The sequence below is a fragment of the Rana temporaria genome, chromosome 12 (assembly GCF_905171775.1).
Source record: "Rana temporaria chromosome 12, aRanTem1.1, whole genome shotgun sequence".
Lineage (NCBI taxonomy): Eukaryota > Metazoa > Chordata > Amphibia > Anura > Ranidae > Rana > Rana temporaria.
Window position 1 is genome coordinate 4,365,171 of NC_053500.1, and position 12,858 is coordinate 4,378,028.

The following is a 12,858-nucleotide window of genomic DNA, read 5'->3' on the forward strand; positions in this document are numbered from 1 at the left end:
GACTGGCAGGGAAGGGGGTCAACCACTAGGGGGAGAGGAAGGGGTTAAGTGTGTCCTAGAGAGGGATTCTAACTGTGTGGGGGGCGTGGCTACAAGTGACACGACACTGATCGCTGCTCCCGATGAGAGGGAGCAGACGATCAGTGTCCTGTCACTAGGCAGAACTGGGAGATGCTGTGATTACACTTTTAATAATAAAAAATAATACTGTAAAAAATAATAAAAAATAATAAAAAATAATAAAAATAAAAAACTACTAATACCGTCCACTGCCCTACTGTTACCAATCTTTTCTCTGCTGACACCATCCACTGCTCTGCCGATATACACGCATGTGTGTTTGTGCTCTGGAGTGCACACTCTAATACAATAGGCTGCGCACACCAATGCATATCGCCATAGAGAAAACAATGTATCGCTGATGATGTAATACCAGCATATGTACAGCAATTAAGGGGTTTGTGTTTATCTACATCAGCAAGGCACATTCTAATATTTCTCCTTTGGATACAAAGTATAAATCGAAAGTCTACAGAGTAATACGTTTCAATTTCTATAATAAATGAGCGTCAGGGATGGACTGGCCATTGGGACTACCGGGAGATTCCCGGTGGGCCGATGGCTCAGTGGGCCGGTCGGAGGTCCGCGGCGATCTACCCGTCAATCGGCGACAGCTGGCGCCTGGCGGGTAGATCGAGATTTAGCGAGCATGCAGAGTAGCGCAGGAAGCGTGTGCTATATGTTCTCTCTCCTGTCGCGGCACTCGCGCTGCTCCCCGGCGGCCCCTCCTCTCTTCTTGTCCATCCCCATTTGCTTGTGACATCATCTGGGATGGACGAGAAGAGAGGAGGAGCCGGCGGGGAGCAGCGTGAGTGCCGTGACATGAGAGAGAACATATTACACACGCTTCCTGCGCTACTCTGCATGCTGGCTGGTAAACGATGTGCACCGTAATGTGCCTTGTGCCCTAATGTGCTATGTGCCCTGATGTGCTGTGTGCCCCATGTCCTGATGTGCCCTGTGCCCCGTGTCCTGATGTGCCCCATGCCCTGTGCCCCGTGTCCTGATGTGCCCTGTGCCCTGATGTGCTATGTGCCCCGTGCCCTAATGTGTCCCAGTCCCTGATGTGCCATGTACCCTGATGTGCCCCGTGCCCTGATGTGCCCCGTGCCCAGATGTGCTGTGCCTCAATGTGGTGTGCCCCAATGTGGTGTGCCCTGATGTGCTGTGATGGGCCCTGATGTGATGTGGCCTGTACGTGTTGTGCCCTGATGTGCCCAATGCCCTGATGTGCTGTGTTGTTGCTTGTGACATCATCTGGGATGGACGAGAAGAGAGGAGGGACCGCCGGGGAGCCCCATGTCATGATGTGCTCCGTGTCCTGATGTGCTATGTGCCCCGTGTCCTGATGTGCCCCAGTCCCTGATGTGCCCCGTGCCCTGATGTGCCCCGATGTGCTGTGCCCGATGTGCCTCAATGTGGTGTGCCTCAATTTGGTGTTCCCTGATGTGCTGTGATGGGCCCTGATGTGATGTTCCCTGTACCCTGATGTGCTTTGCCCTGTACCCTGACGTGCTGATCTCTGTACCGTGCCCTGATGTGCACTGTACACTGATGTGTTGTGCCCTGTACCCTGATTTGCTGATCTCTGTACCGTGCCCTGATGTGCACTGTACACTGATGTGTTGTGCCCTGTACCCTGATTTGCTGATCTCTGTACTGTGCCCTGATGTGCACTGTACCCTGATGTGCTATGCCCTGTACCCTGACGTGCTGATCTCTGTACCGTGCCCTGATGTGCACTGTACCCTGATGTGTTGTGCCCTGGGCCGGTCTGGATGAAGTCCAGGGCCACATTTTTGTCCCAGTTCAGCCCTGATGAGCGGAGATGTTCTGGGATAGAAGGTGCTACATTTCTAACGTTACACTTAATCCAAAACTGTTATTCTATAATGTATACAATGTAATGTTCCAGTCATTGAGTGTCTCTGCCCCCCCCCCCCCCCCCAGCACACTGCGGAGGGAGACATCCCCGGGCCGGATCAATACAGTCAGATTATTATAAGATGAATGGAGCCATCTTTATAAACTGAAGGGCATTTATAGGCCAGCAGCTATCAAGTTTCTCCTGAGAGCAGAACAAAGAAAATAAAAATCTATATTTCTGTATTTTTAAACATTGTATCCGCTCAGGATTTGTACGATATTTAAAAGTAGCGCAGCATCATCCGCGGTTTATATTTGCAGTATCCTTACATTTATCTATGTGTTCAATATCATTTTTTTTTATATTGAGGGTTTCTTGGTTATTTGTGTATTTATTTTATATTGATTTATTCATATATTATTACTATTTAATTTTTAAAAAAAATTATTTGAGCAGAAAATCGTGTGTTTATTGTTATTATATTATTATTATTATTGTTTTTATTATTAAATAATAATAAAAATAATTTCATATTTTTTTAAGATTAATTATTATTTATTAACGTATTATTACATATTATTATTAATTTATTTTACTTCATGATGATTTTTGTTTTTTTTATATTTATTTATTCATATACGATTACTATTTTTATTTTATTTTTTCATTTTCCGTTTGAGCTGAAAATCGCGCGACAAAATACAATACGCACAAAAAAGACGCGCTAATGGCGCTTTTCCATTTATTTCTGCAAGAACAAAAAAACGAGCCAAAAACGCCTCAAAAAAAAAAAAAGCTCCAGAACTTGTTTGAGCTTCAGGCGACTTTGGGGTGGAGATGTGACCCGTCGTCTCCATAGAGAACAATTCAATTTTTTCTCCTCCGGCGTTTTTGAGCTTCAAGCTGATAATCGCTCGGGTGTGAATGGGACCTTAAAAATCGTGGATTCAATTTTACTATTTTTTTATTTTTTTTTATCAACAGAAAGATTCTTTGTGTTAAAGAAGAAAGAGATCTACAATTAGAGATTCTGGCCCAGATTCTCGAAGGACTTACGACGGCGTAGCGCCATGTGCGCTATGAGAGCCGTCGTATCTATGCGGCTGATTCTTAGAATCAGTTACGCATTAATTTGGCTAAGATACGAGCGGCGTAAGTCTCATACACCGTCGTATCCTAGGGTGCATATTTACGCTGGACGCTAGGTGGCGCTTCCGTAGATTTCCGCATTGAATATGCTAATGAGCTAGATACACCGATTCACGAACGTACGTGCGCCCGGCGTAGCAAGATACGTCGTTTACGTAAGACATACGCCGGCGTAAATTTACCCCCTCATAAAGCAGGGGTAAGTCATGTTAGGTATGGACGTCGGAAACGTATGAACAGCGGCGTGTTTTACGTCGTTTTGCGTAAGTCGTCTCTGAGTGGGGCTGGACGTAAGTTACGTTCACGTCGACTAGGCATTGAGCGGGCGTAATTTAATTAGAAAATTCAACGTGATACTGAGCATGCGCGCGCATGCGCCGTTCGAAAAAATCGTCATTTACGTGGGGTCATGATTAGTTTACATAAAACACGCCCCCCTGTTCCTCATTTGACTTAAGCGGGCTTACGCCGGCACATTTACGCTACGCCGCCGTAACTTTAGACGCAAGTGCTTTGTGGATACAGCACTTGCCTCTCTAAGTTGCGGCGGCGTAGCGTAACTACGATACGCTACGCCCGCCTACATTTACGCCGCCCTACGAGAATCTGGGCCTATTACTTTTTACTTCCTGTCCCTGTGACTGGGGGTTGTCACCAGACATGTGCGGTTCATTCCGAATTTAAATTCGGACAAATTTTCTCTTGTTTGGGAATTCGGATGTATCCGAACGGCACGCTAATGGCGCTTTCCATTCATTTCTGCAAGGGGGGGGGGGGTGAATACTTTTGGAAGGTCCCGTATACAGTATATAGGTGTTGTTTTGGTGATCACCATACCGGGGGGGGGGGGGGGGATTGGGAAATGCACACTGTGGGCTCCTTCGGCTCCCAGACAAACCAGTCCGGTGAGTTGTGTGGAATGGAAGACGGAGGAGCCGCCTTATTACAGCAGGAATTTGTAGCTGAAGGCGAGTCCGCAGGGAATGATTCCTTTCCCATCTGCTCGGGTTCAGGGTCAGAGGGGAAAACAAAGGCAGGGTGCTCTAACCGTCTAGAGCTGTAATTAGGTGACAATCAACCGACAGGAGACTAATTCACTCAATTGGTGGGAAGATGGAGGAGAAGGCAATATGGCGTTTCATGGAAAGGGCTGCCTGTAGTTGGAAGGGGGCGGCTCCCTGCGTCTGCACCTGTCGGCTACCTGCGCACGCCTTTGAATTCTAGCATCTGAGTGAGGACCGCTTAGGGTTGATTTACTAAAACCGTAGAGTGCAAAATCTGGTGCAACTGTGCATGGCAGCCAATCAGCTTCTAACTTCAAGGAGTTGTAAAGACAAAAGCTTTTTTTTTTGCTTAATGGGTATTTATGCATTAAAATAAAAAGGCTCCTGTGTGTAGACGTCGTCGTCCCCCCCCCCAGCACCCCCAATAATTACCTGAGCCCCCTCTCTGTCCAGTGATGTCCACAAGTTCCTCGTCAACGGGGCGGCTCTTCAATTAGGAAAATTAGTCGGTCGCCTAAGGCCTCACACTCACAGGGGCCTCGCGGCCGCCTAACTTGCCCACTGCTTTACCCCAGTTTTGAGGGACAGGGGACCTTAACGTTGCTGTGCTCAGGCAGCGTTAGGAGCCCTGACTCAGGAGCGGGGCCACCAGCATCCCCAGGGCAGGACTTAGGGTGGTGGGGGCCCCTGGGCTTGAGTGTTGATTGAAGGGGCCCCCTGGAGCCGAGAAGCGGGGGGGGGGATTGAAGTAGTTGAGCGGGGGGTGCCGCTGACCGAAGACGATCAGTTGTTGAGCGGGCGGGAGGGTTCAATCATTGTTGAGCGGGGAGGCGATCAGAGTTAGTTGTTGAGCAGGGGGGCAGCGGCACGCTCTCAATAGCTGAGCGGAGGGGCGCGGCATGATCACAGTAGCTGAGCGGGGGGTTGGCAATCATAGTTGTTGAGCGGGGGGTTCTACTACTGGACGGACGTCTTACCTCTTCATCCACAACTGCAAGGTGGCTCTTCCTGCTTCCTCCTCCCGGGGGCTTAAGCCCAGTCAAGCCCAATGGTAAGTCCGGCCCTGAGCATCCCTAACAACCAGTGAATATTGGTGACACCACCCCTTGTGGCGTCAATCACCCAACATGCCCTCAGTCAATGACGTCACAAGGGGCGGGTTCCCCAAGTGACATTATCGGGTGACCCCCGCCCCTTAGTTATTAAATAGCAGAATCTGGGGGGGCACCTTGTTAAAGGGGGCTTCCAGATTCCGATAAGCCCCCCACAACCACCAGCCAGGGTTGTGGTGAAAAGGCTCTTGCCCTTGAATTATTATTTTTCCCACCATGGGTGTAAGTGGGGGGGCCCCATGTTAAGTTTTTTCTAAGGCCTCACAAAGTCTAGAGCCGCCTCTGTCCGGGACGCTCCTTTTTGAGCTCAGTGTCTAAATCAGGGGTCTCAAACTGGCGGCCCTCCAGATGTCTCATCATGCCTGTGGGACTCATGCCTGTAACTGTCAGCCTGGCAATGCCTCATGGGACTTGTAGTTTTGCAACAGCTGGAGGGCCACCCGTTTGAGACCCCTGGTCTAAATGGACACACAGAGCTGCAGCTTGGCTCGGGTGCCCCCATAGCAAGCTGCTAGCTGTGAGGTCATTTGACAGGAGGGAGGGGCCGAAGAGGGACCCGAGAGGAGGAGGATCCGGGTTGCTCTGTGCAAAACCAACTGCACAGAAGAGGTAAGTATAACATGTTTGTTATTTTTTTATTTTTTAAGTGCAGAGTTCAGGAGTGCCTTAAGTACAGAGTGCCGAGTTCAGGAGTGTGCTACATACAGAGTTCAGGAGTGCGCTACATACAGAGTGCAGAGTTCAGGAGTGCCTTAAGTACAGAGTGCTGAGTTCAGGAGTGTGCTACATACAGAGTGCAGAGTTCAGGAGTGCGCTACATACAGAGTGCAGAGTTCAGGAGTGCGCTACATACAGAGTGCCTAGTTCAGGAGTGTGCTACATACAGAGTGCAGAGTTCAGGAGTGTGTTACAGAGTGCAGATTTCAGGAGTGTGCTACGAACAGAGTGCAGAGTTCAGAAGTGCACTATATACAGAGTGCAGAGCTCAGGAGTGCGCTACGTACACAGTGCAGAGTTCAGGGGTGCATTACATACAGAGTGCAGAGTTCAGAGGTGTTACAGAGTGCAGAGTTCAGGGGTGCACTATGTACAGAGTGCAGAGTTCAGAGGTGCACTATGTACAGAGTGCAGAGTTCAGAGGTGTTACAGAGTGCAGAGTTCAGGGGTGCACTATGTACAGGGTTCAGGATTGCACTACGTACTGAGTGCAGAGTTCAGGAGTACACAGTACATGCAGAGTGCAGAGATCAGAGGTGCATTGTGTACAGCATGCAGGGTTGAGGATTGCGCTACATGAAGGCTTCTGTATTTACAAGTAACAGTGGTTGAGAGGCGGGTTGTCACATTCCGGCTGGAAAAAAAGCCCTGTGTGTGTGGGGGGGGGGGGGGGTTCACATAAAGTGGCCTGATGGGCCAGATTCGGGGGCCTTGTGCTTAATGTGAACCCTAGTGCATCTAACACACCCCTCCCCCCTAGAGTAACAATGCTGTTGTCCAAAGCTGCCTCCTGTGCTCCTTTGTCCAGAGTAGGGGGGGCGTTCTAATACAGGAGGTGTGTTACTGGCCAGAATACCAGGTGAAAAACGAGGGGTGGGGGGAACCTAAGAAAAGAAAACGAATGCAGCCACCACATCTAATGATTGGCTGCAATATACAGCTTTAAGAGTCCGTCCTGTAAGAACTTCGCTGTCGATTGCTGTCAGTCCGAATGATCCGAATGATCCGAGTGATCCGAGTTTGTAATAATTTCCAACATATGTTTAATAATTATTGTACAGAAGTCATGAATTTAGACCAAATGTTGAAATAAAAAAATAAAAAAGTTGGAGTGTATTAGTGACGTCATCCCGCAAAATCCCCCGTTCCCCCCCTTCCTCACACATCATATAAATATTACTTTTGGGTGGTTTAATAATTTCTTCCCCGCAGGACCGTCATTCATTATCAGCTTCATGAGGTATCAGAGCCGCGAGATCAACCAGAGATCTTCGAGTCATCCGAATGAAATATACGAAGAGTAATAAAATTTGCAGCGCCGTCTTTATGGCCGTGATCACCCCCCCGCTCCTCCCCCCTTTTCACTTGAAATAAAATTTGCAGCATGACAAGAAAGCAATTATAAACAAATCCCTTAATGTGTAAAGGGATTTGGAAAAATTCTTGGGGGTCCATCCATGGCCTCGGGGGGGGAAGACCCCCCCTGGGTAGACGTCCCCCCCCCGTGTGATTTATATCCCGCACAATAGCTATTTAAAACGCCATTTTCATAACGCCGGAAGATAAATGTCTTAATAAAGTGTAAAGTATAAATATCACATAAAATCCGGCGCGATGTAAAGTCTTTCGTTCACCACAAAGGACCGATAGACTAAAAAATTCAAGTAGAACTCCATTCTTATTTCAGAAAAGATCTCCCACGGGGAGAATTTACTAATTTCCTCCCCCAAGTGATCAGACGGCAACATTGTAACTTCGGAAGACAGAATGATTGACATTTTGCAACATTCAGCAACAGTATCATTTTTTTTGTCCTTTTTTAAAAAGCCCCCTTGCTAGTAGCGGGTCGGACCCCCTTTATTAGGACCCCCCTTGCTAGTCCTGGGTTGGACCCCCTTTATTGGGTCCACCTTGCTAGTAGCAGGTTGGACCCCCTTTATTAGGTCCCCCATGCTAGTAGGGGGCTGTTCCCCCTTTATTAGGCCCACCTTGCTAGTAGCGGGTTGGACCCCCTTTATTAGGTCCCCCATGCTAGTAGCGGGTTGGACTCCCTTTATTAGGTCCACCTCGCTAGTCCCTGGTTGGACCCCCCTTTATTGGGTCCACCTTGCTAGTAGCAGGTTGGACCCCCTTTATTAGGTCCCCCTTGCTAGTAACGGGTTGAACCCCCTTTATTAGGTCCCCCTTGCTAGTAGTGTGTTGGACCCCCTTTATTAGGTCCCCCTTGCTAGTAGCGGGTTGGACCCCCTTTATTAGGTCCCCCTTGCTAGTAGCGGGTTGGACCCCCTTTATTAGGTCCCCCTTGCTAGTCCCGGGTTGGACCCCCTTTATTAGGACCCCCTTGCCAGTAGCGGGTTGGACCCCCTTTATTAGGATCCCCCTTGCTAGTCCCGGGTTGGACCCCCTTTATTAGGACCCCCTTGCTAGTAGCGGGTCAGACCCACTTTATTAGGACCCCCCTTGCTAGTCCCGGGTTGGACCCCCTTTTCTAGGTCCCCCTTGCTAGTCCCGGGTTGGACCCCCTTTATTAGGTCCCCCTTGCTAGTCCCGGGTTGTACCCCCTTTATTGGGTCCACCTTGCTAGTAGCGGGTCTGACCCTCTTTATTAAGTCCCCCATGCATGTCCCGGGAGGGGGGGGGGCTAGCAAGGGACACTGTGGCAGGCTATACAGGAGAGAGCCGCGTCACCTGGTGTTTTACCGCACCAGGTGACACCAACCCTAGTGACGCCACTGCCATCACCCACCACTTTATAATAAAGTTGAAGGATTGTGTCCGAAAAAATGGGGTGATTAGAAATGTGAATCCCTCAGTAATCAAATTGCAACATTGTAACAAATTCATGACACCCTGCAATGTTCAGCAATAGCATCGTCTCTCAGAAAAGCTCCACCTTGTATCATTAAAGAGCCCTCCTTAAACTCTCGTAAGTGTTTTTGCCTAGGTTGAGATGATGTCATCAGTCTGCTGCAGGCAGGCGGAAGCATTTCCTCAGTATCAGAATAAAAAAAAAAAAAAAAAGGTGATTTACAAGACGTGTAAGAAAACTGACTCGCTGCTCCATAAAATTGTCAACGAGGAGATGATCAGCCCTTGAATGGCTTGCCAATCATCAGACACTTAAGCCTCCGCCATTAGCCCTCCGATAAAAACCTCTCATCATTCCGTTTGTCCGTCTTTGAACCAACTTGACCTTTGCGGCGACCCCTGTCCTCCGAGCATTACGGGATTTGTTGCTTCCTTGAAGTGACAAAAGACGGCTTATAAAACGCCTCTTTTCCTCACATGTCAGCTCACGAGGAGATCTGCAAATTGCCTGCCCTTCCATCACTGCCCCTCCATCACTGCCCTTCCATCACTGCCCCTCCATCACTGCCCTTCCATCACTGCCCTTCCATCACTGCCCTTCCATCACTGCCCCTCCATCACTGCCCTTCCATCACTGCCCCTCCATCACTGCCCTTCCATCACTGCCCTTCCATCACTGCCCTTCCATCACTGCCCCTCCATCACTGCCCTTCCACGGCGTGACAGGGCTGTTCCAGGGAGTGCGCCTTAAAATAAGATCCCGAAAAACTAAAAAATGTATCAAGTACTTAATTTTCCTTTCCCAATGCCAATTCATGGCAGAATACTTCTGGTTCTACCATCTTGGTACCAGTACAACTGAAAATTGTATCAAATACTTACCGTAATTTTCTTCCCTGATGCCAGGAAAATATTTTTTTTTTATCAAATACTTACCGTAATTTTCCTTTCCTGATGCCAATCCATGGCAGTGTACATGTGGTAGTACATGTGCATGTTGGTGCCAGGAAAACTGAAAATTGTATCAAATACTTACCTTCATTTTTCTTCCCTGATGCCAATCCATGGCAGCATGCTTGTGGTAGCATTCTGCCATGGATTGGCATCAGGGAAACTTGTATCAAATACTTACCATAATTTTCATTTCCTGATGCCAATCCATGGCAGTGTACATGTGGCAGTATTCTCCCATGTTGGTGCCAGGAAAATGTAAAATTGTATCAAATACTTACCGTAATTTTCCTTTCCTGATGCCAATTCATGGCAGCATATATGTGGTAGTATTCTGCCATGTTGCTGCCAGGAAAACTGAAAATTGTATCAAATATTTACCCTAATTTTTCTTCCCTGATGCCAATCTATGGCAGAATACTACAAGAATACTGCCAGGAATTATTATTTTTTATCAAATACTTACCGTAATTTTCCTTTCCTGATGCCAATCTATGGCAGAATACTACCACAAGAATACTGCCAGGAATTATTTTTTTTATCAAATACCGTAATTTTCCTTTCCTGATGCCAATCCATGGCAGTGTACATGTGGCAGTATTCTCCCATGTTGGTGCCAGGAAAATGGAAAATTGTATCAAATACTTACCGTCATTTTCCTTTCCTGATGCCAATCTATGGAAGTGTACATGTGGTAGTATTCTGCATGTTGGTGCCAAGAAAACTGAAAATTGTATCAAATACTTACCCTAATTTTCCTTTCCTGATGCCAATTCATGGCAGCATATATGTGGAAGTATTCTGCCATGTTGCTGCCAGGAAAACTGAAAATTGTATCAAATATTTACCTTAATTTTTCTTCCCTGATGCCAATTTATTGCAGAATGCTACCACAAGCATGCTGCCATGATGGTGCCAGGAAAACAGAAAATGTTAACAATTACCGTAATTTTCCTTTCCTGATGTCAATCCATGGCAGAATACTACCACAAGCATGCTGCCAGGAAAATATTTTTTTTTTATCAAATACTTACCGTAATTTTCCTTTCCTGATGCCAATCTATGGCGGTGTACATGTGGTAGTATTCTGCATGTTGGTGCCAGGAAAACTGAAAATTGTATCAAATACTTACCTTAATTTTTCTTCACTGATGCTAATCCATGGCAGCATACTACAGTCTACCGCATGCATGCTGCCATATTGGTGCCAGGAAAATTGTATCAAATTCTAACCGTTATTTTTTTTTCCTGATGCCAATCCATGGCAGCGTACATGTGGTAGTATTCTGCTATGCTGGTGCCAGGAAAACTGAAAATTGTATCAAATACTTATTTTCCTTTCCTGATGACAACCTATGGCAGAATAGTACCACATGCATGCTGCCATGTTGGTGCCAGAAAAATGGAAAATTGTATTAAATACTTACTGTAATTTTTCTTTCCTGATCCCAATCCATGGTAGCGTACAGGGCTGGTGCTAGCGCAAGGCAACATGGGCACTTGCCTTACGGCACCAGCGCCGGCCCTGGGAAGGGGGGGGTGCCGAAAAAAATCTCCCTGCTCAGGAAAAATTAAAACCCGTCCTACGGCCGCCTCCTGCACGATAGCCCCGGCGGTGCCAGGGCGGCACGGCACTTCACTAGGGCTCCTGTGCCGTTCTGTTTTTTTCCGCCTGGTGGTCTGTCTCCCGGCCTCTCTACTTGGCGCCGCCGTGCTGTAAACACAGCACCATTTCCCATACAGCCAATCACCACAGAGGCACAGCGCTTCCCACTCCACCGCCCGCCAATCACGCACAAACGAGCCTAGAAAAAAAACGATTCCCCGCCCACCCACCGGCAGCCAGGCAGCGCAGCAGCACACTGGGGCATTGCGCCGTCGGCAGTAAAGCACCGCTATTTTAGCGGCACTTTACTGACGTTTTTGCAGCTCTATGCGTGCCTGCTGGGGGGGGGGGGGGGAATGGCAAAATGCACCTTCGCCTGAGTTGGCAAAAATCCTTGCACCGGCCCTTGTAGCGTACTACCACATGCATGCTGCCATGTTGATACCAGGCAAATGGAAAATTGTATCAAATACTTACCATAATTTTTCTTTCCTGATGCCAATCTATGGCAGCGTACATGTGTTAGTATTCCGCCATGCTAATGCCAGCAGATAAGTCAGATATCAAAATAAAAGATTGGGTAGTGACAACTGACTCAATGGTTACTGGAATTAGTGTATAGTGTATGTATTAGTAGTGTAAGAAAGAAACCCCTTGTTTTTTTGTGTGTGCCGTTGTGGAAATTTCACCTCACTTCCTGTCCCAGAGATGCAACAGGAAGTTAAAGGAAATCTCCCAAAGTGAGCCATACACTGATCAATACGTGTCATTGCCAGACGGTTTGCTGTGTCTCCCAGCACAGTCTAAAGAGCATGGAGGAGATTCTAGGAGACAGGCAGTTACTCTAGGAGAGCTGGAAAGGGCTGTAGAAGATCCTTAACCCATCAGCAGGACCGGTATCTGCTCCTTTGTGCAAGGAGGAACAGGATGAGCACTGCCAGAGCCCTACAAAATGACCTACAGCACTGGTGTGAATGTCTCTGACCAAACACTCAGAAACAGACTTTATGGGGGTGGCCTGAGGGCCCAACGTCCTCTAGTGTGCTCTGTGCTCTCTGCCTGGCACTGTGGAGCTCGATTGACATTTGCCATTGAACACCAGAATTGGCAGGTCCGCCACTGGAAAATGCTTTTCACAGATGAGGGCAGGTTCACCCTGAGCATATGTGACAGACGTGAAAGGGTCTGGAGAAGCCGCGGAGAACTTTATGGTGCCTGTAACATCGTTCAGCATGACCTGTTTGGTGGTGGGTCAGTGATGGTCTAGGGAGGCATATCCATGGAGGGGCGCACAGACCTCTACAGGCTACACAATGGCACCCTGACTGCCATTAGGTATCGAGGATGAAATCCTTGGACCCATTGTCAGATCCTACGCTGGTGCAGTGGGTCCTGGGTTCATCCTGGTGCACAACAATGCCCGACCTCATGTGGCGAGAGCATGCAGCCAGTTCCTGGAGGATGAAGGAAGTGATCCCATTGAATGGCCCTAAATCCAATAGATCACCTCTGGGACATTATGTTTCGGTCCGTCCACCATCACCAGGTTGCACCTCAGTCTGTTCAGGAGCTCAGTGATGCTCT